Source organism: Aythya ferina, assembly GCF_964211825.1.
Source record: "Aythya ferina genome assembly, chromosome: 5".
NCBI classification, from domain to species: domain Eukaryota; kingdom Metazoa; phylum Chordata; class Aves; order Anseriformes; family Anatidae; genus Aythya; species Aythya ferina.
In genome coordinates, this window is record NC_140301.1 from 16323668 (window position 1) to 16346594 (window position 22927).

Consider the following 22927-nt stretch of genomic DNA (forward strand, 5'->3'; position numbering starts at 1 on the left):
CTCCAGCTGCCTGGGGGGAAGGAGCATGTTTCTTCTCCTTCTTGGCTGGAGCAGAAGCGGAGGTGAACGTGACTCCTCTGCCTGGCACTGCTCTCCCCTGCAGCCTCCTGTGACAGGCTCTGCCTGCCTCACTGACAGCAGATGTCAGGACGCTACTGCCAGCCTGCATGAGGCACGGGCTGAGCATTGCCACAGCAGATGATTTCTGTGACCTATGAAAGCCATCAGCTGTCAGGGAGGTAAAGCAAGCAGGTGAGTTTTAAACAAAGATCTGGCATTTGGAGGGTTCAGAATAACGTCTGCAGGTCTACCAGATAAGGTAAAATTTATTATTAAAATAAAATTAAAAGGTTCATCAGCTCTCGTTTCCCCTCTGTGCTTCTGCACACCAGGGTACAAACAGGGCTTGGCTGTGGTGCTGGTCTGGGGTAATGAGGTGCCTTGGCCACCTTGGGCATCTTTTCACAGCACTGTTTCTTCCTCAGCCCATGTTCACCTCTCTGCAAAGTACTTCACAGTGGGAAGCTCTACCAGAAATCACACTGCCCTAGGGGAAGGAAGCAATGGCAGCATGTATCTGTGGCACCTTCACTGCAGGGGCACCACCTTGTAGGGCTTCCTAGCCAGCAGAGGAAATTGGATACTAAATGTGCTCTCATGCACGCCAACAATTCCCCTGCTTTGAGTCCCATTTCACGTATAAAGACCAGAGAGGTGTCAAGCGATTAGTAGCACCTTAGATTTGTGTAATTAGATCAAATCTCCAGAAAGCTGTCTGATGCAATGTCTGCAAGGAAACTGGACACGGTGAATCCTGAGCCTCCTCAAACCACTTTGTTTCGCCCGGAGATTTCCTTACTGAGGGCTTCGTGAGGGAACAGGGTGAGCGCTGCCAGCCTGCGTTCAGCTTCCAGTGCCTTAAACAGAAGTGATGTGGCCGTCGGGAGGGTGTCAGCTCCTATTGGGGTTATCTACAGAGCTGGGACAGGAGGGAAGGAGATGCCTGGGAGCACCAGCGCAGGATGGAGAGAGTGCCGCAGGACTTCAAGTTCAGGACCCAGAGCATCCTGCAAGGGCACACAGGGTTTTTATCCTCATTCCAACACAATGGATGATTAAGGAGCAGCAGGTTGAGACTCTTAGGCTGCCTGCAGCTGGAAACAAACCTCTTGCAGAGGCTCATGTCTACATTCAGCCCACGAGAGCAGAAGCCGAGTACAGCCATGATGGGAGCAGCAGTGCTTAAGCCATACTGAAAGCTTGCTACCAGGTCTATTTCAAGCAATACTTCTTCCCTTCTACCTTTGTCATTCAGAGGGGACACTCCTTGCTTCATTCATATTCACTCCAGACCTCTGACTTTCCAGTAACTGCTGCATGGGCTCAGAGAGCAGGCAGAGCTTAAAGCCAGTGCCTCTGAGCTCTTTAGGACACAGGCTCCAAATACAGATCCAGAAAAAGCAAAAAGAACCAAAACCACTACAGAATTTGCCTTTTTGAAAAAGCCATTTCTACAACAAGGCTTGTTTTACCCTCAAGAGTCTCCAAGTCCACTAAAAATAGTGCTGATGTTGACAGTACTTCAATCTGACAGGCTGTTTGTGTGCCTCCTGAAACACAGCCTAGCCAAAGTGACACCGTACTGTTGGTCATTTGGGACAGGCAGCTTATTCTGTGCTTTTAAAAATCTGTGTTATGAAGTAAGAGTGGGGGTGTATCTGCACAACCAGGCCGAATTATCTTACTAGATTTGGTTAGTTAGCAACTCAGGCACAGGTTAATAAAGAGGGGGGGGGAAGAGTTACAACCTTCTCCCAGAAAAAGAAATGAAACCTACGTCTTCATCTATTTAAGTTTCTTGGGACTCTTCCTGGTCTTTCTTTGGGAAATACCCTGTGATAACTTTGACAGAGAAAGGACAGGGACATCAGAATCCGGCCTCTCCCCTTGCAATGGGATCTGTGTCTTTTGTCCTGTGTGCAGCTCTTGGCACCCGGAGGGGTGTGCTTCAGGGCAGCCGTCTGGCCCTCAGGCTAACTATAGCACAGGAACTACCATTATCAACATTTGCATTCCCCAAATTCCTTTGCAGATCTCCACTGGGATAATATCATAGTTATTCTTTGTTTGCAAATATAGATACTTTACCGGACTAATTAGCTGGGAACTGCGTTTAAATTGATGCCACATGACACGATTTGAGTTTTTTTAAACAGTCATGTTAGGAAAAAGTGACCTCGGCTCCGTAAGCCTGGGGCACGAATGATTCGTGTTCAGCAGATGGGAGGAAGGAAAAAGGTTGAATGCAAATCAAACCAAGGGCTTACAGAGAGCAACAGGTTACAGAGAAACTGCTGCAACAGCCAGCCCCTTATTGGGATCCATTGTACAGGTGGAGACACAGAGGCCCATGGAGATCAGTGCTGGAATCAACTCCAATTAGCTGGAATTAACTCCACAGTTACTAATGTGCTCAGGCCAGCCCTCATTCTAAAAAGTGATAAAAATATTTTAAAACCTTCTATAAATAATATGCCGTGTTTTCTCTCATTGGAGAGTACAGACTGTGGTAATCTTCTAGCAGCCCAGGTGCTGCTCCTGCGTGATTGCCTTCCCCTGCAACTCGTGTGATTAAGGCCGGAGCAGGGATGGGTTTCACTGGGGTAATTTCTAAATTAAGCCCTTAAGTATGCGACTAATTTTGATTTCACCAGGAGTTAAGCACCTGCTTAGCTCTAAGTACCTGCTTAAACACGGGGCTGAAGTGGGGCTCAGTGGAGGCTGATCCTGACGGTGCTGGGAAGGTTCAGGCTGAGCAGGGAACCTCTGCCTGTGCGGTGAAATCAGAGCGGTGCAGCAACACGTTCAAAGCAAAGCCCGCTGCCAACAATTTACGTTGCTCAAAAGCATGTTTTCATCCCACCTGAGGGCTGCCGCATCGCCTTGCAATTTCTGAGACTGACAGGCTGCCAGTGTAAAAGGCCCTTGGCCGCTCAGGAACAATTAATTGGTGACACTGGCAATTATGCTGGGATTGATCACCTCCCTCCTCAGGTTCATTCAGACTGCAGCAGTAATGATAGCGCACCATGCTCTCTGGTTATGACAGGACTTGATTTGTGGTCTTTACAGAAATTAATTGGAGTTCAAATCAACAGTCTCAGAAGCTAAGTTCATAATATCTACAAAGAAGTGGCAAAAATCTCCACTGCAGCTTTTCCATTTCATGCCAGTTTGCAAGTTGAAGGTGGTTTTTAGTTTGTTTGTTTGTCTGTTTTTAGTGGCAATATTAATGGGAAATGCTCTTTTCAGCAGGGAGGCAAAAATACGTGTACCTGTGCTGAACACCTCAATGGCACAAGGGGATATTTAAGATCTGTAAGCCTAAAAAAAGTTGGGCAACATCATCTGTAGGCCAGAAGTACCAGCAGTGAACAGTGGCCAAGCTGAATATTGCCAAGTTTGAATCAGAGGGTATAAACAGCTCCATTTTAAAAGCTTTTTCCTTCCAAACTCTCCTCTGGTATTGTGTAAATGGTGAGCCTGAAGCAAGAGCAAGGCAGACAAGAGTTGTGTGGCTGCTGCTGAGCGCACCGTGCCATCGGGAGGGCTCTGGCTGAGGGCTCTGCAGGGCAGCGGTCATCTTTCTGCTGTGTCCTTGTGCAGCTCTAGATAACGAGTGGGCTTCCATGCTCCTAAGGTAAGAGCAATAACATTATTGATAAACTCGTGTGTTGATGCTCAGAACAAGGGAGCAGACCGCTGGAGCCATCTTCTTGAAGGGAGGGACCAACCCAACAAGTCAAAGGCCCAGCTTTTAGCTCCTCGCTGTCAGCTGAGGTCCTGTGACCATCACAGAGGCTTTGTGCCTCAGTTTCTCCTCATGGTATCACTCATGCCACAGAGCCAGTAGAGGGGAGAACAGCCCTCAATGCCTTTCCTTGCTTGAGGTATGCAACTGCAGTTAGGGACAGCTGCTGAAACAGAGAATCTGAAGACCGAAAGCAAAAGGATCCGTGCAACCCGTCCTGCTCAATCCAGTTACACCCACGTCCTAGGAACAGCAGGCCCCTCTCCTCCTGCTCCTGTTACTCACCTGGGGACACCACCTAAACGAGCCGTGCCCGAAGGAAGCTATTTCTGCTCTTGGGTTAGTGACCCAGCAGCTTTACTCTGCTCCTGATTCATCCCAGAGGCTGTTACCTGCTTCCCCGATAGAGCCCCGCTCGCTATTTCCACAGGCAGTGCAATGCAGGCCACGGCAAATCAAACCATAATTCAGTCCAAATCTGAGCCACGCATCTCTGCTTAAACAGCACAGTCTAGGAGCAAAATGGAAACAGAGTGATTTTCATGCTGAAGGACTAACGTGGCACCGTGGAGTTCGTAGGTACCTGCTGTAGCAATCACAGGAAATATCATACGATTTAAACTGATAAAATGAATAAACCAGAGGCCCTGGGCTTTTCTGTATAAGCCATTGTGCTGCATTTAATGTACTTGCTGCTTCCAGCTTTATCAGGTGTCCTAGACAGTAAAAAGCTGTAAAAAAGATTGGAACTCTCCCTGAGACTACTGTGGTGCCTCTTTGTCCAAATTACAGGTTTTTATATGCAGTTTCTAGATTGTGGTCTTTTATGTTAGGCAAATTTTAATTTAGAAGAAGTTGAGATGATTGATTCTGGATTCAAAACATTATTTTCTTTGAAATTTATCATATTTAAAGCTCAAGAATTAGGCTTAGAGAAGAAAAATCACAGTCAGGCAGATAATTAAGAAGCAACCAAACCTACCAAATGCTGCAGTACACCCAATTAATGATGACTGAACGTGACCCTGTAAGGAGAGAGGGGAAGATTCAATCTAAAATATTCAGGACCCGGTTTTCCCCCTCCTTCCCATCACCAGTTTCATTGATCCTACTACCTGAGTGGCTATAGCAGAAACCACTGTCTCCCTCAACCTTCTCGCATAATTTCAAGTTATTCTAGAAATTAAAATGAGAAACAGATGTACGGAAATTTGGTAAATTCTGCATTATATGAAGATGAATTCACCCCTCTGAGTCTTCAAAGGGACTGGGGTGGCCCACGAGCTTGGCTCCCCTCCTCCATTGTGCTTAACAGAAAATTGGGGATATAAACAAGGTACACAGTGAACCTTGCGGAGCAAGTGGGAGAAAGCATGAATAATTTCCATGTGTATAATCAGCACGCTGAAGTCAGCGCTAGACACTTCACACGACATGTGCATTCCAGCTGCAAGGTGCGTTTGCAGGGTAGCTCACCCACCTGAAATACAGACAGGAAATATGGTTTTTCCAGTGTCTGAGTGTAACAAGATAACGCAGCTGAGCTTAACCCTGCCTACACCAAGACCGTGGCAGGGAGAAGCCCAGAGGGCCGCTCACATGCTTCAGGCATCTCGCTGAATCGGGAGCCGGAGTGAATCTTGCTGACAGGCGGTGTTTTTATCTTCTGGCAGGGGAGCAAAATCGCTGGTCTGGGGCCAGCCTCTGACCATGGCACGGCTGTTATGTTCAGACAGGATGACGGCCTCGTTGTTACCAGGGACGGCAGCTCCGGAGGGCAGGCACGAACATGGAAGGAAGGAGTATTTTGGGATCAGCCCACACGCAGCTGTGAGCGGAGTCCCCCGCCTGGAGCCAGCTCAGGGCAGGGAGGAGCTGTCTGGGCTGCTGCATGCTGTCGCTGCATACTGCACGCGGCTCTTTGGAGGCTATTCTAGTTAAAATTAGCCAAAAATGGAGCCCAACAGGCTGGAAACACAAGAATCACAATGGCCAGACCTGAGGAAACTTGCCTTGATGTTTTGGCCACAAAGAGGGAAGCAGCTCGGGTGGTGTGCCATGAAACAGAAGTTGACGTCAATTTCCTAAGTCCTTGTCACTCAGCAAGCACTTAGGATTGCCAGTTTGCTTTACAACCAGGAACATTTGCATCCTTACAAGGGAACGGGGCAGCAGCATGTTTCATGTTTCCAGAGGACAGCACCAACACACGGCTATTCTGTAGCAGAAGATTTTAAGCCTTCCTCACAGCCAGACCTCAGGGCTGCCTGGCCTCATGTCTCAAATGGGGAATGCGATCAGCCTTCGTCTTTTGACAACAGACAGAAAAATTCTCATGAAACATATCCGTGATGCTTAAAGGAATACACAAGGAGCTGTCCTGACATCCAGCTCCGCGGGCTACACAGAGCTAATCCTGAGCCTGCGGAAAGCTCCAGACTTGAGCATCAGAGTCACTGCCAGAAAGCCTAAAGTTTATTTAGTTTCAAAAAATTTTGTTAAGCCAAGGAATGTAAACAGATGGGGCTCACAGCCTCAACACCAGATCTCCTGTGTGAGCAGGACTCAATGCAAACTAAGGGATTTAACCTGCGAATGCTCTTCGGCACAGCACTTGCAAAGATAACAAGGCCATGAACCCTGTGGGGGACTACGTGTAGGAAGAAGCATGTTTATAGTGTTTGTAAGATTTGCAGGACTGGACTCCAGCAATGCACGCAACCTTTTAACTTGCTGTTTGCTTGCGACTTGCTGCAGGCTACAGCAGGAACCAGCGTCCAGGCTGGGGTTTCCAGGCTTTTTGGCTTCTTCCGAGATGGCTTCCCTCACTTGGCACAGTCCTCACTTCGGATCCGTGCTCCTCCCTTTACAAAGCAGGCTCAGAAGTCTTAGGACTGCGCTGAGTTATTATGCAGTAACTCAGGCAGCATCTTTCAGGACGCACTAGATTAAACCGTTACCTCTACCTCCGAAATTCTTCTTCTTGAAAGACCGTTTCTACCTCATATCATTTATTAATCTCAGCTGCACTGAATTATTAAACTGAAATCCTCAATTACTCCCATCACTAAAAATACCAGTGTGGCTTTTAGACCCACGTTTCTACTTTTTACTGTAATGCATTCTTCATTTTAATTACTGGCACCACATCTCCAAAGGCCACTGTCTTATCTTTGCAGGATATTTGTCAACCTAAAAAAAGGGTGACGAGTGAGTAAGTCATTAGGTGTGACAAGCAACGAATTCCTGAAGGAGAAGGACGTGGAAAAAAATCACATTTTCTAGGCAAACCAAAGACATGTCAAAGTGAAGGAACAGGAGGAAACATCAGCTGTGTCTGCTGCCGCAGGTGTGTGTGGCTCAAGACACTTCTTGTACTCATCACCAGACAGAGACTTAATAGAGATCTTTCCACAGAGGGAAAATAATTTTTTTGGAAGTAAAAGTCAAGCAGGGAAACAAGAAGAGATTTACAGGGTAAGTTTTGTGCCTACAAAGATAAGAAGGGCTCCCCAGGTAGTGCTCTTAAATGAAGAAATTAAGATCATTTGTTATCAAACCTATAAAATGCATAAACAACCCTAGCCCAAAGTAAGCCTCATGTGGCCGATGGCACCTGCCAGTGAAGTACCACAATCCTCTGCCTGCCATTTTTGTGATTTAAGAATCTTTTTGTGATTTAAGAATGTCACGAAATTCCCATCCCCAAGGCCAGCTGATGATCTGCTTGGTGGAGGCCCACCATGAGAACTCCTTTGCACTTGTACACCACCCCATAGCAGAACTGACTTGGGAATGATAAAAGTTTCATCTGCATGAACCCCCCTCTGAGCACCCTACTGACCTGCTAGCTGCTCAGGGCAGACAGGAGGGTCTCCTTAGGAAGCAAAGGGCTGGTTGTGGCATGGGGGTGCCAGCTGTGGTAGATTTTCTCTGACCAGCAGAGACTGGAAACCAAGACCTGCTGCCACACTCTAACGAAGGGCCCAGCAAAACCCTGGTGTGTGCAAACTGCAGCACTGCAGTCTTTACCCTAGTTGTTAGCTCACACTGAAGTCATTAACGTTTCATTTCATTGTAATGTAATTCAAATGTAATGCTACATTTTCATTTTTGCTACCTAGGCCAGCTACCTGCATCAAAACCACTCCTCTGCCTTGCTGTGCAGACACACCTGCATGCTGGCTGTGACGCCTCCTCGGTTTGTGATATGGGCATTGCCTCACAGGAGCTGGCTTTGGGTTCTCTAATATAACTCCTGCCGGCCAGTGATCAAGAGTAAGGATCTCCAGGCGTTGGTTGGACCGTGTGTGTAATGCCCAGTACATTTCCTAGAGAGTCAAATGCAGTAAATGGGCTTTCTTCCTCTGGGAACACGGATGTATCCAGTCATCATCTCTTTAAATTCACTTGCACCGAGTAGAACAAGAGTCATTCTCTTCTGTGTAGTTCTTTTCTTATTTGTGTGCTTTCAATTTCACTACTTGTAAAAATACCGGGACCAGCAATGACTTCAGCAAGCAGAGATAAAGTAGAAAATGCAAGGGAAGGCTCAGGAGACCACACTGGATTTTTTCCTTACAAGATAAATAATGTATTGCATTATACCTCTCATTCCCCTTCCAACCTTCTTAATAAGAAGAGACAAACACAAGCCCAGCTGCACACAACCAACATCTGACAAGGTCAAAAACTTTTAACCCACAGCATATGTGGTTGTAGTAAAGGTGCTATGAACAGTAGTTTTCGGGGACCTTTACCATCAGATGGATCCTCTGGAGACAATTTCTATAAAGGCCCTGTTAGTTTTTCAAGTTAATCCAGTGCCAGCTGGAAAGGCAGGAGTAACCACTCTGGAGGCTGAGCTTCTGTCTACAGAGCAGGCGTAGCACAGGGTGGGAAATACAACTTTCTCTTGTGCCACTCCCCACCAGCGAGCTTCAGTTTTGACCTGGGACCCACCACCTGCAGGCACGAGCAGCGGTTTTAAGCCTTTGACTGTCTGGAGTTACTGGATCTCCACAGCCATCTGTGCCCTCCAAGGGCAGGGCTGGAAGTTTCATTAACTCGCCTTACCTGTTGCCTTGTTTGTTTAGAGGCTGAATTTTGATAAACAGACATAATCATCTTTCCCTGAAGCGTTTCCCAGAGTAATTCTAGCTTACGGCCAAGAGGGAGAAAATGTAAATTCTTGAGATCTGCTTCTGGCTCTTCTCTTTGGGGGAAAAGAACATGGAGAAAAGAAAGGGATCTTGTCCCACCGACACAGAGAGTTCCCCGTGCCCACCCATACAACAACGCTACACCAGGAGACTGCCAGCCAACGGCATGAGGTTCGACATCGGGATCACACTGCAGAGCCAGCTCTGAATACCCGCAGAAACACCGCCTGTGGCTGGGGCAGGTGTGCCTCCTACACATCTGGTACCCTTGTGCTCACCACGGCCAGGTGCTTTTATGCTCTGCTCTCTTCTTCAGTTTCTGCTTTTCTACACAGTTCTGATGGAAAAGTCAGCTTGCTTCTTATTTTAAACAAGAACAAGGAAAATAAAAACACAGCAAGCATACGAACATGAAAAATGTCTGCAAAGACCCAAACTGCAGCTGAATTTTCAAGGGCCATCAACTTATAATTCAATACAGAAAAATTCCTTTTTGGAATTCATGCTACTACTCAAGAAGGTGAATTTCATTTTTATTAATAAAAAAGGCTCTTAATGTTTATACATGCATTAACTATCCCCCCAACTTTTACCAGTCACTATTGAACTATAGGAGCAGAGGGACTATGTCATCTTCCAAACTTTGCTTCTGGGGCAACAAAACTAACTGCGCCCTTAATCTAACCTGGTTGATCAACTCTTTTCTTTTTATTTTACATCCCATGGCTTTCTAAAGCCCCCTCTTTCATTCTGTGCTGCTGGTTTTAGAGCCCCACTGCAGTCTTTAGAAGTGGTTCTCTGCTATTCAGCGCAATTGGCTTTTGAATGAAACATGAGGTTCTTTAGCACCTCAGGAGGCTGAGCATGCTTTAGCAGCCCAGACCCAGCCTCAGCACAAGGACTGCCCTTTAATTCCACTTAAATAAATTCAGTGTTGTTGGTTTTGCCCCTGCTCAGAAAGGAGCTTAGTGGGAAAGTCAAAACAGATCTCAGCCAAAGGGAAAAAATAATAAAGCAAGCCCATAAATTAAGTCAAGCAAGTGTATCCTAGGAACAAGAAAGAGCTCATGCAGACGAGGCAAACCATGCCATGCATAGAAAGCAAATCCCCACTGCTAGTCCCCCCTCATGCCATTCCAAAGAAGCAAATCTCTATGTGAAGTGTTTGTGAGCATGCTGGAAACAGAGGGGCCCTGGAAAAATAATTAAGAAATAAATTCCACCATTCGGTGGCATTTGTTCCAACGGAGACAAAGTGTCTTTTGTCAGACTCTCCCACCAGAAGCCTTACAGAGTTTGAACTGCATCCACAGCCTCCACTGGTATTAAACCTAAAGTGAGATCTTATTGTTTGCCTTTCCTTTTGCTACTTGAAATCCAGAAAGATTTAAAAATATCTGACTAATCAACTAGGAATGAGCTGCACTTTTCCCAGGATGTGAATCAACTTTATTATCGTTAAAAAATCTGTTAGCATTGTTACGGCAAGAAGAGTACCCCGGAATGTAAGAGGAGCTAAGGTGCATGAACATGGTGAAGAGATTAGCCCTAGGCTCCAGTAATAAGCCCCAGATCGTTCATCATATCAAGTATTATCAGGTCGATAGCATTGTTTGCTAACTAGCACGTATTAGGTAAGGATGGGATTTTTAGAAGGAATTAAGCCCCTTCCAAAAACCCTTTCCAACTCTGGAGGATTTGGAAATCTAGCTAACATAACCCCTTACAAAATCCCCCGCTAAGCACCCTCATGTTTACTTTCTTTTCTCTGAAACTCTGAGAAGTCAACACAGCCCAGTCGTGCTGCTTTGCGCACTGTGTGGTGAAGGACGCAGCAAAAAACCAAACCCAGGCTGATTTACAGACCTGGCGAGGGCAGGAAGAGGGGGGCTTCCCAGCCATCGCTTCAACGCGGGTCCTAGGGAAAAAGGTCAAATGACAGGAAACATTTGATTCTTCATTTCACTGAGGGAGGCTGGTGAGTGAAGTGCAAGATACCTGCAAGGTCTACTTTGCAGCCCAAATCGCTGTCTCAGCATCCATCTCATCCATCAGCTGAGGATGTTGTCATCATCATCTTGCCTCCTCTCCTGGGAAGGAGAAATGGGAGGGAAAGGCTGAGCTCTGTAAGCAAAACAAAGTAGAGAACGGGAAAGAGCTGAGAGACCAATTAAGCACTGCACAAATGTAGGCTCCCTGCATGGCAGCTGACCTACAAAGGATACCCGGTGCAGACAAAGGGCTGCAAACTGAACCGATAGAGCAACCAGATGCAAAAGCAACGCAACATCAAGCTGTGTTAAGGGGGGCAGATTACCCTCGCGTTAACTTGGTTATGAAGATAGGATTAATGGCACAGAAAGCAGAGCAGGTATGCTCAGAGCCCTGACTCAGCCCCACTGTCTCACCTGTGCTCACCAGCATGAGTTTGCAGCACAGCGAATGCAAATGGGAGAGGAGGCTGCCAGAATATTTCTCGCACTGCAGTTACACAGCCGGGTGGAGCTGGGCACAAGCCCTCCCCAGAGGGGACAGGAATCCAGCCCATGGAGAGACCCAGCCTAAGCAGGCCACTGGTGGCAGGTGAAGGCCTCGGAGCTGCCCCACGGGCTGGGAAGGGGTGAAGGGGGCGTTTTGCACGTGGGTGGGGAAGCTCCCACCTCTGTGCCTGGCTTGGCCCGGCGAGCACCGAAGCGTGCCCCCAGATAGACACATCACAGTGAGCAAAAGGAGCTCTTTCAAGTATAATGAGCTTTTAAAGGCGATCGCTGGAGCTCTAATCTAAGTTCAGACGAGCAATTTTTCAACCCATTACATTGGCAATACCACGCTTTCCAACCCCCTCTGTCTCTCAAGAGAGGTAGGTGGGAAAGCCGTGCTGCTGAGACCACTCATTTCCATGGGACCTGCAAGAAAAATGCCACAACTAGAAGCTGTGAGGATGGCGCGGTCTGAGGAGCAGGAAATTTGAGGAGACAGATATGCAAAAATGCCAGAGATGCAGCCAAGGCAGCAATTTCAGGAGGAAAACAATACAGAGTAACGTAATTTCCCCCAGTAGCTGCAAGTCATTCAGCAACCTTGAATTAAGCTCACATCTCCGCTGTCTCTCCACGGCCTCATGAGAGATGAGCGAAATCCTTTATCAGCAGCACCGAAAAAACCTCCAAACAGCGTAAATGTTAGAAGGCCCCAATTAAAGTCAGCGAGCTGGCAGCTGCCCCGCGATGATGAATGGGCTCACACACCATCCCGTGCCCTGGCTCAGCCATGCTGAGCTAATGTTTGAGAATTTCCTAACCTGGGCAGCCCTTTTGCTTTCAAAGACACAGCTGTGGCTGTCCAGTGATTTGTCCAAGAGGCAGGTACAATGAGAGCTCGGTTTGCTCTTTCTCGAGCACATCCTGAAGAACGGGGCACTGAGCAGGGACTGCTGAACCACTGCTGTAAGTAACACGTTGTAAACTGAAGTACAGAGCTACTGGGCCTCCCCAGTACCAAGGAGGTTAGACAGGGGAAATCTGCTTCCACAAATGAGCAGACAGACACAAGTGGACTTGTATCTGCAGCAGGTGGACGTGGAGCTGAGCTGTAGGGCCACAGGCACATCCACACTCCTCATTAGGGCACGCAGGGAAAAGAAAATGGAAACTAGCAGGAGCAAGCAAAGCCCCAGCGAGGAGAGTCCCAATTAGCACTTGCAGAGAGCACCAGCCCATGTCGTTCGTGCTCTGAGTCTAGTTGCATTTTGTACCCCTGAAATCAATTTCTAGCCTGCAATGACAGCTTCATTTGCTTGGTTTGATGCCTGACTTTCGAGTCATTGAAACACGCTGCTGACACAGCCTGGAGGCTGATGCCCCCACATTAAGCCACAACACAGGCACCAACCCCCAGCCTGCTGCAGAAAGTCCTGTCAGCAACAGCCAGGTCTGGTGCTCAGGGACTTTCGGTCCTCTGATTCTGCTTGTGGTGGCTACTGCGAGCTGGAGAGCATCACCCCAAGCGCTGGTGGAAGGCAGGCAGCTCTGCCTCTGCTGGGTCTTTCCCCGGATGATTTGCAATCACGCTAGCACAGCTGAGATGCTGCTGACCAGCTCACCTTTCTCAGCAAACCACGGAGCTCAGCTCAAACCCAAGGGATGTCCCCGTCCACTGCGAGTGAGCACACGGGGCTGTGCCACACGAAGCCTGGGCTGAGTGTGTACGTACACACTGGGATCTCTGCAGCGTGCTACTGCTGCAGAAACGTGCCTATTGTACTCAATACTACTGTGTAGCCATTAAATGCATGCATAGAAATGGTGCTAATTACTTTTCCATTCAGCAGTTATAGTCTCTGCTGCTGTAGAAAGTGCACTCAGTACAAAGCAATTCATGTTTAGAAAACAGAGCCGCTTCCAGGAACCTACTGCATTTTAATTACCATCTGTAGAGATGTGGAATCCCCATTTCATAACAATGCTACCATCTCAGTTGCCTTTCCTACTCCTTTAACAGAGATTTTTATTGCTGGCCATGTCCTTCAATGGTTGTGCCCGTGCCCAGGTACACGGGGGTCGGGTGCTGGTAAGGGGAAGCTGAAGGCCCCGTCCTGAGCCGTGGTGCCAAGCAGCCACACTGGGAAGAGCCTCTTGGGGGGCAACACCTTCAAGGCAGCTGGGGTAGAAATTCACCTCATCTCTTTAGCTGTAAGCCTTACTTCAGCCAGTTTATGTGTACTTCTAATTCACAGCCTGCCCTGAAGCAGAAACAACAGACAGTACCGAGAGCCCCATGGCCAGCCAGCCACGCACTTCCACAGCTCACACACGAGTTTCACGTTTGAGAGTACACCTAATAAATCTACCCAACTGCTTTGTGCTAAATCTCATCCGGGACTAATCTTTTCGCTTCTGTCAGACATGCTGCCCTTTCTCAGATGGATGTGTGCGTAGCTTCAAGGAAGGAGTTTCAGTAAATTCTTCCAATAGCTCCAATTTTCGCTTTCCGTGTGGCAAAGAGATCGCCCCTCTGCCTCCCTCCCACCCGTTCAGAAGAAAACCTTTGACTGGAGACAGGAGGGTTAACAGAAACCTGCCCTGTGTGCTGGCTCAGCTTTATATCCACGTAGTGCTGCTGAACGCAGTTAATTTCCTAGCTTTGGCTTGCACCGCGATGGCTGGCACAGTACGACTCCCCGCCAGAAAACAGCAAAAAGAAGAGGTGAAATATTCATAGAGGAGAATGCATTATGTATCTCGTGGAGAAAGCAGGCAGCCCCGACAGCCTGTAGGAAAGAAAGAAGTGTGAGGTTTCCCTTTGTGTGAGCTAACCAGGGCTGTTTTCAGCTCGGTCCTGTTGGAGGCAGCAGCCACACAGCTGTCTGAGGCAGAGGCGGCAGCTCCAGCCCTGCGCTCGCAGGTCAGGGACTCTCGGAGCCATCCCGCACCTCGCTCACAAGTGGGAAAGTGGCTGGAGGGACAGCACATGTGCCTCTCATCGGGCTGTCACTGGGAAAGGTATCTGCAGGGACGAGACGATGATAAAATCACTCTCTGCAGCTCCCAGAACTGGTGTTTCTATCTGCCTCTTCCTTTGCCAGAGGTTTCACACTTGCTTAGGAAAATTCAGATCGTGACACCTTTCCTGGTCACATATCAGGCACAATTTACCACAGAAGCCAGCTCCATTTCCTTTGTATTCCTTCCTAACTCAGTGTTTGCTCAGCATCAGTAGGAAACCAACGCACAGGAGCAGCAGTTTCTCCTCACTCAGCAGATGCCGCGCAGCCCTGGTTTCACGCCTCAGTGACACACCTCTGTGTGGCTGGGAATGATGAACACACGGGCACACTCCCTGGAAACAAATGGTCACTGAATAAAAGCACACAAATGCTATTTTTTTCACCCATAAGCCTGCTGCAAGCATTCTTAATGGGACTGCTGGTCCAACAGTTGTGCCCAAGGCCCTCAGGGAGGTCAGGGCCCGGCTTTATGGAGGCCCCGCACACAGCAGCCTCCCACACGGGGACTCAGCTTCCAGCGAACGGCCTGGGGCAGACCCTTGGAAGGGGAATAATCAGAAGGGACATTTCCAATCCACAGCACCAGGCTCAGAGAACAGGCACTTGCCTCCAGAGGTAAGAGCCTGCTCAGCCCCAGCTGCAGGGATGGTGAGTGCCGACCAAACGCACCTTCGTTAGCCTAAGCTAGCAGCCCATTTCATCGCATTTTTCCTCTTTTAATCCAGAGAGGTACTATAAAAATATATGGCTCAACATAAAAACAACCCCATTAAAAAATCTGCAGCAAAAGAATAAGATAAGATAGGTAAAAAATATATTAAAGCCACTTGGAATAGCAATTGCAGCATTGTAGCCTCTTATTAAGGGGCTGGAAAGAGAAATAAGGGACAGCAGGCACATACCTGTTCTTTACATCAGTGTCTGCCCAAGTAAGACCTTGAAATGTCAGATGAATATATTCTGAATTTTCACTTTATAAATACACCTCATTTCTTTTTCTCCCCTGCTCTTCGTCTCCAGATCTCTGAAAAGTATGGGACCAACCACAATTTTTTCTCACTTTTCATTCACTCTTGAGAATGTAGATTAGAAGCAGGAAGCCAGGGAGACCTCAGGATGATTTTAATTGCCTGCAGTTCCTTTTGGAAAATAGGAGAATAGATATGCAAGATCCCCTATGAAAGGCAGATGGATGACTAAGGCCTGCCTTATTATGGCTTGCCGCAGCACAAGCATGGCGTGTGGCAGTGCTCGTTTGCGTGTGCACGCGATCTGACCGTCTCTTCACAAAGACAGACGACGTTAGAGGCTCTTCACAGCCTGACAGCACGTTCTTGGGATGAGACTGCGATGTGCATGCGGATACCCTGAAATGAATCAGGACTGGACAATGAGAAAGGAGGGGAGCAAGAAGGGCAAAATCCCAAAGGATTAAATTCACAGATTCAGCAGTGATGCTTGCACTCCCCAGATAACATACCTCTGACTGGGCCCGGAGGAATTTTCCCTGTGATACAGAGCCTCTGCCCTCTCCCTCACACCGTGTCTGCTAGAACAAGTTTCTTCTTACAAGCTAGATCCACATCTCACTGGTGGCCTTAGGGATGCCACAAACTCCTTTCAGATGAATCACGGGAAGAAGTCACTGCCAGCAGGCTCTCTCCCAGCAGCAGACAGGAGATACAGAGGTAACTCTCATTGCTCATTTTAAGTTGCCACCGTCTTAGGCCACCAACATGTTGTTCCTTGCCCCAAGGTTTGCTGGGATCTACAACGCCCCATAGCTTTAGGCTCTGGTTATCCCCTGTGCTTTTGTGTTAGACTGACTGCTTGCTCCTGTCAGCGGTGCTCAGCGGTGCTGTCTCAGCTGAGGATACCACTTCTCCTTCAGATGCTGCTTTGCCAAGCAGATGAGGTCAATTGAATGGTTCTTCTCTTGGACTGCCAAGACAAAGTAATTACTCACTGATTTATAATTAAAAACATTTTATAAATTCATGAAAGAGCAGTTTCACTGTTCTAAGTGTAAGTAGTTCTATTGGGTCACGTTTCGGTTTTTAAAGAAAGTGCAATACCGCCGAAGATATTTGACAGCTCTGAAAGAGCAACGTGAAGAGTAAATTATATATGGACACTAATGGATTTACAGGAGACATTTAAGCCTCATGAAGCCTTTGCAATTCTTTAATGAGACTCTGGTCTCCTCCCAGTGGAGTCAGTGTTGAGAACTCACACACGTGCTGCTTTATCAGGGCGAGCTGCACACGCAGGGGCTCTGGCAGGGAGGTAGGTGCTTGCTTGCTTTTATTCACCTGTTCAGTCTGACTTCCACAGCTTCAGTACCTTTGTAGCACTGCTGGGTCATCCAGTGTTATGATGAATGATTCCTAAAAAACAGGACCTAGGAACACCAATACCATCTGTACTGTTTCTATTCTGTCTCAGCTTCTTACAAGAACCAGGATTGCAAAGCCCCTGAAAGCCATCACTGCAATATTTGGGGGTCCACTTGAGCTGTTCTGCATCAGTAGGACAAGGGCAGCTGCCACATTTAGGGATGGCAAAAACCTTCTGCACCACTCACCAAATGTTTGTGTAAAGACAGCTTTCTTAAACCAAGCCAGCTTCCAGCTTTTAGTTTGTATCACAGGTGTGCATAAAAAAATCCAAACGTGCGGAGGAAAGACCGAGCTGGCCATGACTCTGCACCAGAGGCATGTCGAGGAGATCCAAGGAGACAAGCAGGACCAAAAGGTCCTGGCATGCCCACAAGGACGCCGCTGCCCCTGCAGAGCTGCCCACCTCACATTTCCCCGCGGTGGGGATGTCAGGCTGGCTGGGATGCACTCCCGCTGCCCAACAGAAGTGACCCACGAGCTGACAAGCAGACATTTCATCGCCTCGTGAAAGACAGCCCTATGCCGCGCCGCTCCCGTCTGGTGTTCTGCTGGAACAAGAATGTGCTCGTCGAAATTTTGAGTTCAGCATTTTGGAAAGCTGCCTCTGCCGACACAGGGCTGGAAGAAAAATGAATTATTGCACAAAGACAGCGTCTTTGTCTATTTCTACAGTATTAAGGGAAAAATGCAGGGACTCAACCAGATGACTGCCTGAAAGTGCATTTTCTACAATATTCAGGGCCCTGATAGATTTCCAGCACACAGACGTGACCAAGCTGTGCTTCTGCATCAAATGTCAGCCTATTTGATTCCTCAAAATGGTGGAAATGACAGTGTACAAGCTGTGCCTGCAGTGTTAGAAATCAGTTTGAGTTAGACAAAGGCAGACTAAGCAAGGCTTTATTGAGGAACTGCGACAGGAGAGTGATTTGTGATCATTATTTCTACACATTCCTCATTTTTATCTCAAAACTGTTCGTGAATAAATGGGATTTTTTAATATTATTTTTTATACTATGCCTGGAAAATAAATTGTTTGCTAAATCCTAAGTGTTTGGTCTTCTTCCCAGGAACAATCATTTGACTTCTCCAGATCAGAGGAGTACTCAGGCTGCCCTTGGCTCATGCTCAGACACCTCCTTCTTTTATAAAACTGAACACCTACAAACTGTATTACAGCAATTATAATTATACCCGTTAGCAAACGGGGAGCTGTGAAATTTCTTGATGTGATCTAAAAGCTAGACAGACAGGAAACTACCGAAAGAGGGCCTAGGAAGATTAAAACAAAAGCCCACATCCCCCTCTAGCACTCCCAGCCATCCCTCCCCAGAAACACACCACGCACCTCGATGCACTGGCTTGACACAGATGCACTTCTCTAGAGCCTTACTGTGGTGACTTACCACGTATTAACAGCTTCCAGGAGGTGCTGAGGCCACCATCACCACGTCTGCTGGAAGCCCAGTCGCTGCAGGGCTGCTCCAAGCCAGGTCAAACCCTGCCCTTGAGCACAAATGCAGAGCGATGCTGCTTTATGCATGTTAAACTGAAATCTCCAGGAACACGGGGCAACTGCATTCACTCTTCACTCATCCTGGGATAAAAGACACAAGTCCCCGAACCCAGGGCTCAGAGACTCCTCCTGAGCCCCGTTTTCTCCTGCCACAGGTAAACACACCCTGTCCAAATTAAGCTCCGTCTCAAACTAGCCAAATTTTTGCCTCTGTTTTTTTGATAGGAACAAAATCATGCTGTTCCAGACTCTCAAACTGGAGGTCTGCTCCAGAAACTCACTCTTCCTACGGCCAAAAAGTTTATTCCCATTTCTAGCCTAAATACATTCATCACCAGTCCGTGCCCATTTGTTCCTGTGCCAACGCTGTCTGTTAGCTTAAATTATTCCTTTCCCACACACAGGGCAACCCCCTGTTGGTTTTACAGACAGCAATCACACTGCCTCTCTGCCATCTTTTTACTAGGCAACACAAATCATCTCCCCCATGCATTACCTTTTCATTATCATAAACCACCTCGGAGCATATTTCTCAGCTCATTTTTCTGGAACGTGAGTGACCAGACCTGCGCTCGCGCTCCCAAACACTCCACAGCTTTCATGCCTCTCGCTGTCGACACCTCTCTCTCTCCAGCTACAACTGCTCTGGCCTTTTCCCCAGATGCGTCACATTGGCATCTCATGCTGCAAAGTTCAGGTTTTTGAAGAAATATACATTGCCTAAGATTAACCCGCTCCTTTCCTGTAATAAGGCAACTGAATTTTTAGACAAAGGAAACGCAGCAAGTGTTACCTGCACCAAGCTACTCACATCTTTCTCTGCCTCACTCCCCCCTAATTCAGGTATCTGGTTTACATCAGAGTGAACTATGTTTAATCCTTAGGTGAATAACCCTGTGCTTTGTCCCATTCAATTTTGCAACATTTCTACTGCTTAATCTTCAAGGTCATCCAATTCTCCTTGTGCCGTATCTCAATCCTCCTTGTACTGATGTGCCTCACAACTTTGTGTCAGCAGCAGAAAGCTCCCTCCTTGAACTCTCTCCAGTTTCTGAGCCAAAGTCACTAATCAAAATATTAAGTGTGATTAGTTCCAGGACAGATCACCGATAAAGATTTTATTAAAGTCTCCTCCAACCTTTCTTCCCATTCCAGTATTACTTGCTGCCATCTCCGTGTTACACAGCTGCTTGTACCACTTTCTAATTCTATTTCTGCTCTTTGAAATAGAATTTTTTAATGTCAAAAGTGGGAATCACTGTATGGAATAAGAGGAACCCTAAGGCTGAGATTCTCCATTTGTCACGTTCGCCACAGTTCAATCATCTGTTGTGGACAGGACTCCTCCAGTGTAATTGCCCAAAACACTGAGAAGAGGAGACAGTGAGCAGTAAACCCCCCAGCACAAAACCCAACCAGGTTGCTTCGCTTCTCATTCAGCATTGTGATCTGATGTTGTTTAGGTTTCAGAAGTTGGTTGGCTGCTTGCCTCCATAACCAACCCTTCCACGTCTCCCCGTGGCCAGGCATGAGCTCCGTGTTTATCTGCTACGCAGGCAGCGCCATGGCTCACAGGAACGCCTCCCTGGGGTCCCACAGAAGGGACAACGGTAACAGAAGATAACGAGGCCCAGGAACGTTTTCCCTACTGTTAAATACACAGCAGAAAAGGTGGGAAGGGCAGGTGAGGAAAGATTACAGTCACTGCCTGCTCATTAGCTCTGCTTACATGGTTGTGAGCTCAGAGCTGTTACTGCGACTCCCTCACAATTCTCCTTCCAGATACAAAATGAGCAAAGAGGTTTTGATGTCGAAGTGAATTCCTTACCCTCACCGCCGTGCACTGGAGCAGTGACGCCTCCACTTCACCAGCGAGCTGGGGCCAAAGCCCATGGCCTCTGTCCCTTGGGGTCCCCATGCAAAGCTGAGCTCCAGTTTCCAGTTCTTCATCACTTACTTCATCACTTGGCAATGGCTCCAAGGCCAGAGCTAAGCTGCTTTGCACTGTAGTGCCCCAAAACCCAGCCTGCCCTTCTGCAGCCTCTTCTGGACCTATGAATTCATAGGAGATTATTTTGCAAGAGCTTTTTGCAAGAGTCTCTTGACAACTCACACCATACAGCAAGAAGTGCAGAAAAACTGAAGGAGGGATGCAGGACTTTTTTCACCAGTAAGTATCCAAGAGATGTGGTTAAGGAAATGAGGAAAGTGGCGAGGGGGTAGCATGTAGAGATAAATGCAGGATGTAGATTTCCCTCTTTCATATGCCCTCAGGAGAGTCAGGGAAAGTGTGCCATGGAGACATCTGGAGGGATTTCAGGACCTGAGTGCTTCCCATCTGGGACCATAAATAAAAAAGCAGCCTGCAAGAATTTTCCATTTCTAGACCAGACAACAAAATTACCTCCCTACAGCCATTAGATATCAGAATGGAAACAAGATATCTGACTAAAATAGCCAACTGTTCACGTCCTCATTTTTAATAATTATTGATCAAAACTGAACTGCGTTTATGCACGACGGTAGCTGGGGGAAAACTGCTAGCGCTTGCCTGCACATCAGCCAAGAACCACAACAGTCTGCAACAATTACGGACGGCAAACCCAGCCTGAAGTACTGACACGCGTGCAGGCACCGAGCTGAGATGCAACGAGCTAGCCCAGGCCTGATCCTGCTGCCTGTGTGTCCGGCAGAGTCCTCAGCTCGGGTGCTCCGGGGGCCGGCCGGGTGCACTGCTGCTTCCAGGAACCAGCGATGCTGCTCAGAAGACATATGCCCTCAGATGTAGCTGGAAAAAGCAGCTGACAGTGAAACGCAGCCTGACCGATTTCTCAGCTGGCTGCTCTGGCAAGGGACTTCTGTTACACTGGCCAAATCCTCGTGTTTTTCAGAAACCAAACCAAAGCAAACCAAAGCTCCTGCTGAAGTAAGCGGATTCCTGCTAACCAAGGCCTTCCAGGCAGCAGCTACTCTCCCCTTAGATCTCCGGTCCGTTTCTGGAAGCACTTCTACAAGTAATACTAATGAAACAGAGCGGAGCTGACAGCCACGGGTGTCCTTTTCTGTATCACAAAGGCACAAAGACGCAGGAGCACACCTTCGGTGAGTCACCAGGCCAGATAGGGCGAAAGTTTTGGGCCAAAGAAAGCCAGAGGGAAATGCAGCTGGCAAATGGAAAGGATTCTCTGCTATACCAGTGCGCATCATTTCACGGGAGACGCTGCCTTATGGTTTTTACACAGAGCAAGGACTACACGTATCTACAAAATATACCCTTCTTTAAACAGGGAGAGTCACTTAGAACTTATTTAGAAAAATGCCTCCCCAGAAAGTATATGAAGTATTTTGGGATAATGCCATCTTCCCCGTTCGTTTCCCACCCCTGGCAGGACCCGCAGCTCACGCTTCCCGTAGCCCACTGCCCCGGTGGGACCGTCAACCAAAGCAGCCCCATCTCCAGCAGCGAAACAGCAGCTCCCCGGGCCTCTTGCAGCGTGGTTTCCTGAAGCTAGCTTGGCTCATCTGAGCAAAGCCAGAGTGGGAATTAAAAGAAAACAAACAAAAAAGCACACAACAAAAGGAGTCAACACCGTGGGATTTCTGTTCTGATTTTCACCCCCTACCCGACCCACCTGTGAGCGTGGCTGGACAAACACCACGCTGCTCTTTGCCACCTCAGTGCCTGGAGACATGTGGGATGAATTAGGGTACTCGTTTTTCTCAGCAGGCTTTGCAGTCTGGTGCTACCAGGTCACCCCGGTATTTTGCAGGAGCTGATTGCTGTTAACAGTTCTGACCTTAAGGCAAACACAGATCCTGCCGGAATTAGCACCAACGCTTACACTGCTGTCACCACAGCACTGATATTTTCCTTCCCCTGCACATCACTGGCCTCACCTTCACCTCCCACCAGTAATCTCCAGCAGGGCTTCCAAGCAGTGCTCGGATCCCGTGTCTGTAAGGGCTGACACCAAAGGACTTGCTGAACTAGAAGACGTGGGCTGCAAACTGGCCCACTGGCTGAGCTCCTCTGTCCCTTGCAGGATCATAAAAACAGATCATAAAAAGCATTCATGAAAACAAACCACCATATACAGGCATATACAATCTCCACCTGAAGATGCGATTTGCCTGAAACTCATCTGAGGTAATTAGTGAAGCTCCCCAGCCTCTGCCAGAATAGCAGACTATCAGCCATTATACATTTCCACCTGAAAAGCAATGAAGGACAGCGCCTCTAAGAGCCTGGCCACGAGGAAATATTCCCAAGCCCTTTCAGAATAACTAAGAATCTATATCAGAATCTATATCAGCTGTTCTGCTTTCACCCCCATCTGCATGCTCCCCGTGCAAATTAAGGGCTCCTCTTTGCAGTTTAGCTCCTGAAGCGATTGTGCCCAACCCACACCGCAGTGTCTGTGGTGTGGAAAAAGTGCCTACCACGGAGGGGGCAGAGGAGTCATTTCAAGACCGTGACTCCCAGCTAGCTGCCTGAGCCAATAAACCTTAGGAGGAGCCTTTCTCCTGCATCAA

General features: G+C 47.9%; 1 protein-coding gene across 1 annotated transcript in view; it reads right to left on the reverse strand.

Annotated features, from left to right (window-relative positions):
* Window positions 1–11097, reverse strand: part of LDLRAD3 (low density lipoprotein receptor class A domain containing 3) — a 136831-nt gene extending 125734 nt beyond the window's left edge. Inside the window, exon 1 of the mRNA XM_084519687.1 lies at window positions 10972–11097. The gene's annotated coding sequence lies outside the window, so the exon portion shown is untranslated. The remainder of the gene's footprint in view (window positions 1–10971) is intronic.
* Window positions 11098–22927: the final 11830 nt, after the last annotated feature.